Raw genomic sequence first — 6,000 nt, 5'->3', positions numbered from 1 at the left:
AGCAGGAACAGAAACAGGCACATGTTTGAATAAATGAGTAACATTAGAGTGTAAAGAGGAGAAGTAGTAAGTGATGCACAAAAGCAGTTCTGCTTCAGAGTCATTTTGGCCACTGTTCTTGTTACCTTTGCAGCTTCTTTGCATGCTGCCCAGTGCCCCTCAGGCCTGTGAGAGACTGCAGTGACTGCCAGCCCATCCCCTGGGTACCAGGGACAGTGTCCCTTGCTGCTCCTTGGAAGGATGTTGGGTTTGTTTTGGTGTTCACCCATTCAGACAGCAGCTGTGGCTCTGGGTAGAGTTTCTTATGTACAGAGGGGAGAAAATGTGGGTTGGTTTTCATTCTTCAGTGCTGCAGTACCATGTAGTGTATGCATATGGTTCAAGAAAAGCTGGTGTTAAAGGTGGCCTTTTACCACTGAGCAAATCTGCTCCGTCTGACGTTGGTACTCTGAGCAATGTTTTATATTGCTTTCACTTCTTATTAGTGTTGCAGTGATGTGTGTAGTATGACAGTGTGTGGAATGTAATTATTATGAATGTGTTAACCAAATTTTTATGACAGCTTATGAAGAGTGTGGGCTCAAAGCAATAAAGTGATGAAAACATTCTCCTACATATGAGGAATTTATTCTCTTTTTTCTAGGGAAAAAAGAGAAAAGTAAGCTATTTATTTGTAAGCAATGCATACCTGAAAGAGAAGGATATAAATTAAAGACACAGAAAGTCTCTGTAAGTCTCAGTCCTTGGGAGTGCTTTGGGAAGGTGATTCATGCATTTGACAAAAATTCCAATTTAGGATGTGTGCTCAGAATACTTCTTGAGAGAGAAGAAAACTGACCTATAGAAAGGCAGAGGAACTTGATTAAAGCCAAGAAGACAAAGAGAGAAACAAACCCACACAAGAAAAGCAGGAAAAAAGCCAGGTTTTTCAGGCTTTGGCACTCTGCAGCCACAGTGCTGTGTCGTAGGCACATACACAGACCGAGCTATGCACACAAATGCTTGATTTGTCACAGTTTTGTCGATGATGCTCTGCAGTTCTGCTTGGCTCCAGCTCTCATGGCCTTTAGCAAATGCAAGCTTTCTGTATTTTTCCCTTGATCATTTTGCTCTTTGGATCTTTGTACAGAGTTAAGAAGAAGGTCCCAGTGATCTCTCCCAGTGATAGCCTGGGATTTTGGAACTGGGTGAGCTGTGGCTGTAGCAACCTGAAGCTCTGTACATGGTGTGTTGCCTTCGTACACCAAGTCAGCCATGAGCACAGATTTTGCATTTGTTTGTGTCTCTCCTGTGTTTATCACAATATTAAATACTTGAATGAATTATGAAGAAAATATAAACTGAATAATAAATAAGATACTAACATGGATTTAAACGCCAAGTGCTAGACACAGGATGAACCACCTAAAATAACCATAATAATAACTTTGAGGTTCTGGAGACTTGATTTGAAATGGATTTCACACAGAATTTGGTAGAGGTATTTTGTTTCATGCTGTCAGTAGGCAGCGTAGCATTGGACAGAAATATAAAACATGTATGTGTGTATTTGGGAGCAGCAGCCTTTAGGTATAATTTCAGAGTAGTTCTCTGGGGTTTTTTTATGCACATCTTGGGCTGCACAAGTAGTTCCAGACTCATGACTTTGTTCAAATAATTGGGTCATTTGCTTCCCTGGTGAGGTTTTGGTACTGGGATGTGTGGATGCTGCTGGCACTGTACTGACCAGACTGTGGGAGTGGGTTAGGTTGGTAGTTAATATCTACAGGAATTAGGTGATAACAGTGATACGACCTGCTGCAGTGTCTTGGCTGAGAAGCAGATTGTCCCATGCTCCATTACAAGGAGCCCATCTCCATTAGGCAGAATTCACGGAATCACAGAGTACTCTGTTTAGCAGCTCTGTCGCTGCCCATAGCTCACAGGAGGCAGGTTGGGGTAGCACAGGCAGTCTGTCAAGCCATAGGAGTACAGAAATCCCTGTGATGCTCCATTCACACTCCCAGCATGCCCCAGGTGTTTTGACTGCATTACCAGTGAGAGCGTTCCCATGGGGATCCGCAGCTGGAGCACCGACCTGTGCAGGGCAGCTGGAGAGCCCCTGACTGGCAGGAGCAGTGGCAGCGTGGTGGCAGCAGCACTTGCGTCTGAACGTGCGCTCCCTGTCCTTGGCCCAGACCCCAGCCCTCTGGCAGACTGGGTCTTTTCGGCTGAATTAGGGTGAGTTGCAGCTGGTTGCAGAAGAGCACAAAGGAACAGTATATTAAGCTCATGCTTTCAGAAAACGATATTAGGGCCAGCCCCAGCCCTTGCCTCTCACTGGCCTTAACTCACTTCTGGCTGCAGCCCTGAGAGCTGGGCTGGGCTTTATTTTTCCTGCTGTTGTCAATACAGAGTCCTCTGAGTAGCACTGAACTGGATTTAAATGCATATAGCTGAGTCCAGAGTCCATTTCAGGCCTTTGGCCACAAATATGGGGATATTGATTTAGCTTGGAAACAGCTCTGCCCTGTAAGAGGTATGCTGAGTGCGGAAGGGAGCCACAGAGACACCGGGGCCCTCAGAGAAGCTAGCCAGCCAAAAGTACTGCCAAAGTAAAAGCTGGAGAGAGAACTGTCGAGGCAAAGACAGTGTGTATCAGAGGAAGAGTTAAATGATTAGAGGGAAGCCAAGTGGGAAATGCCATTTCTTCTCATTTGAAATTAAATAGGCACGCTGCTGTTAAACTTTGGTCAGATATTTGATTTTAGAGGGCTACCCACCGTTGCTCTGTTGATATATCATATTCTAATGCTGCTTTTTTCCTCCCACCTTTGTTCTTTTCAAAAGCTTTGGTGTTACTTCAGAGTGAGTATGTGTCTTCCTCACGGATACTAAATTCTCCTCCCTTGCCCTTCTTCCATTTCCTCCCTCCCAAAGTGTAAAACCATCTTCTGCTTTGTCTTCAGCATAAATACACTCCATTCCCCTCCTGCATGGATTGGAAATCTGAATGGAGTGTAACAGAACTGTTCCTGATATTTCTCACTTCCATTAAGTTTCTCCTTTTCAACACCAATCTTAATACACTTGTTCTCAACCTAGTTTAAATAAAGCAGAATTCCACTTTAGCACATTTCAGACAAAAGCCTTATGTAAAGTTTCTTTGCTCTTGAGAGACAGAGATATATCTCTGAACCTTTATATCCATGTTTCATACTTTTCTATCCATCAGAACTATTTGGTTTTGGTGTATGTGGAAAGTCTCTGTTGCTCTGTAACCTCTCCAGTAACCTCGGGGCAGCAAAGCAAGATCATGTGGAAACAGGAATCATTTCTCGTCATAGCAGCTGCTCAACCATTCTACCATCAGCTGTGGCAGAAAGCTGAATGGAGGAGTAGATACTGAGTGCACCTGCAGCGTAAAATTAAGTGTGATCAACTGTGTGCTGCAAAACCTGGTGTGGGTAGCTTTGTTCTTGGTTTTTTTCTGTGCATCTCAGGGGGATTCCCACCTGATTTCAAAAAACCTCTCAAGAGATTCTGACTTCTAGATTACATTTCCTGAATCATACAGGGTTTTGATGAAAGGCAGCAGTGCTTCATGACTATCAGATGACTGCTGTCATTGTGTGGGTGAATACAGACCAGCTTCAGCTTGCAATACCTCCTTGTAGCATAACGAGAACAAACATGGGCAAATGGTTTTGATGTTTCCTTGACCAAAGAGACGTTTGTAAAGGCAAAACACAGAATTTCATTTCTAGATCTAAGCAGAATTTCAGCCTGTTTGAGGCTGAAATTACTACTTTTATGAGTAAAACAAAAATTAAATTACCTGCTGAAGTACTCAACTGAACTCTTGTTCCCTGCAGTAATGTTGTTCAGGAATATAGGAACAGGTGTGTTATCTTCAGAGTGTCTGGAGCTAAGCAAGATGAAGGAAAATGGACTGTCTACGAAATATGGGAACCTTTCCTGGTCCTTCAGCTTTTGAATCACTTCCTTGAATAATTAAGGCTTCCAGCTTGAAGTAGTGATTGGAGTGAGGAATACCACAATAGTGAAAGGATTAGGATTCAGCATCAAAAAAGCATGTCACATGAATACTTCAGGATGTTTTGGGTGGCGAGGGTCTGACATCATCTCAAGGCACTAACCCAAGTCTAGTCCAGCTGAAGCTGGCTCAGACCATGGGCCATGGTCTCCTATACCAAGGTGTGGTAGCTGTGCATGTGTGCACATATTTCCAGTCAGACAGAAACTGATTACTTCATTGTTCTGGGGCTCAATTATTTCTCTTATTTTAAGCTCTGTAAGTAAATATATTCTACAAAAATCTACTTTTGTCATCATGTTAATGTGGTGCTTCTTCAGAACAAAATGTTATTTTCTGTCTAAACTGAAAGAAATTGTGTGCAATACCTTGCTTCTACAATTGCAATCTGTTAATAATTATTGCCAATTTGTGGTTAGCTTAAAAAATAATATATTCTCTGTGTGTGGTTTTCGATGAAAAATAGCCATTGTAATGTTTGTTGGGCTTTCCTGCCTCAGGGATCACTCTGAGTACAGTGTATGGAACCAATTGAATTGGTTCAATGCCTTTGGTGTTTGTTTTTCCTCACTTCTCATCTGTCAACTGCTGTGCTCATTTTCTTTTCATTAGTATTGATACTTGCATGAAGATGAGTCAGCCAGATTCAGTTCTCAGTTAAATGTGTGCAAATCCAGCAGAATAAGGTTTTAACTTAAAGCAGTAAACCAGATCAGAAATGTAATTCTGTGCTGCTTGCGTGTCTCTCTCCCCAAAAAAAGAAATCATGAAGTTAGAGTGGAAAATGTGTGTGGCCTCGCTGGATCAGTCCATGGTTGGCTCTGAAACGGGGATTCTGGGAGTTGAACATTGTGCCACCAATCACTCATGACTTTCTTTGGCGCTTCAGTAAGGGTTTGGTGTTATTACCTTGATGTTTTCCACAGGTTGTGACTTACATGCTAAAATTAGCTTGTGTACAGTATAAGCCTTAACAGTAAAGAGATTAATTACTGAAATGTAGATTCCTGGAGCCAGATGCTCCCTCATTGTCTGAGATGTTTCTGCCATTAGTAAATTATGTGCAAACATTCATTGCAGCCATCACTACAGGAGATCTGATCTTAATGAGATTATAGAGAAGTTCTTAAGAGAAACCGATCTTGGAATTGGGCCTACTCTTTCTCATTTTTGGATCCTTCTCTTTTATGGTTTGAAGTTAAAGAATAAAAAGTGCTCACACAGCTGATCTGCACTTCTTTCTTTTCAGTGCCTTAGCCCTTTCCCTGTCTTCAACCCATTCTCCCATGAGCTTGAGGAGACTTTTCTCATGTCCCTAGAGCTCCCCAGAAAATGCATCCAGCTGCCTGTTTGGTCTCTCCACCTGCCAGGTGGTGCTTGTGCCTGAATTTGCTCATTCCAGCTGTGACTCTGGTTGGCTTTTGCAGTGCTTGAGTTCCTCCAGCTATTGACCACTGTCAGCAAGGTTTTAAGCAAGGGCAGAGCCCTTAAGGAGGTGCAGTTACCTAATAGCTTGTTTGTTGCCAGGAATGTCCAGTTCCTTTGGCCTTTCAACCTTGCAGTTGGCTCTCCTTTTATCTTTTAATGGCTGTTATGAAAGAAACCAAGTCCCTTGTTTGCTGTCTGGTCTCAGGTGTTGGACATGGGCTCCATAACACATCCTCCAGATGAATGTGAGCATCACATGTGTCAAGGATAAAGGGAAAGCAATCCTAACCTTGAATCTGGTTTATCCAGCATGAAACACTGCTTTGAATTTTCCAGTATTTCAGATACACAATATATTTTGTTGTTCATGATGCATCTGATTCTTCACTATGACCATTTGCCCCCTGTAGCACCTGATTTTTTTTGTGCTGACAGTGCAGCAAAGAGGTCACTTGGGGAAGGACACGTGATGGGAGTGTTTGTGCATCTGTCACCTGCTTTTGTTCAGAAACCCTATGACCAAGCAGCTCTGACAG

General features: G+C 42.8%; 1 protein-coding gene across 12 annotated transcripts in view; it reads left to right on the top strand.

Moving 5' to 3' along the window:
• The window catches only part of DOCK10 (dedicator of cytokinesis 10), a 121,567-nt gene that overhangs the window by 4,981 nt on the left and 110,586 nt on the right, over nt 1-6,000 (top strand). The window lies entirely within an intron of this gene.

Source organism: Corvus brachyrhynchos, unplaced genomic scaffold (genome assembly GCF_000691975.1).
Source record: "Corvus brachyrhynchos isolate BGI_N302 unplaced genomic scaffold, ASM69197v1 scaffold1337, whole genome shotgun sequence".
Classification (NCBI taxonomy): domain Eukaryota; kingdom Metazoa; phylum Chordata; class Aves; order Passeriformes; family Corvidae; genus Corvus; species Corvus brachyrhynchos.
Note: the sequence above shows the minus strand (reverse complement) of the source record. Positions and strands in the feature narration are given on the sequence as shown.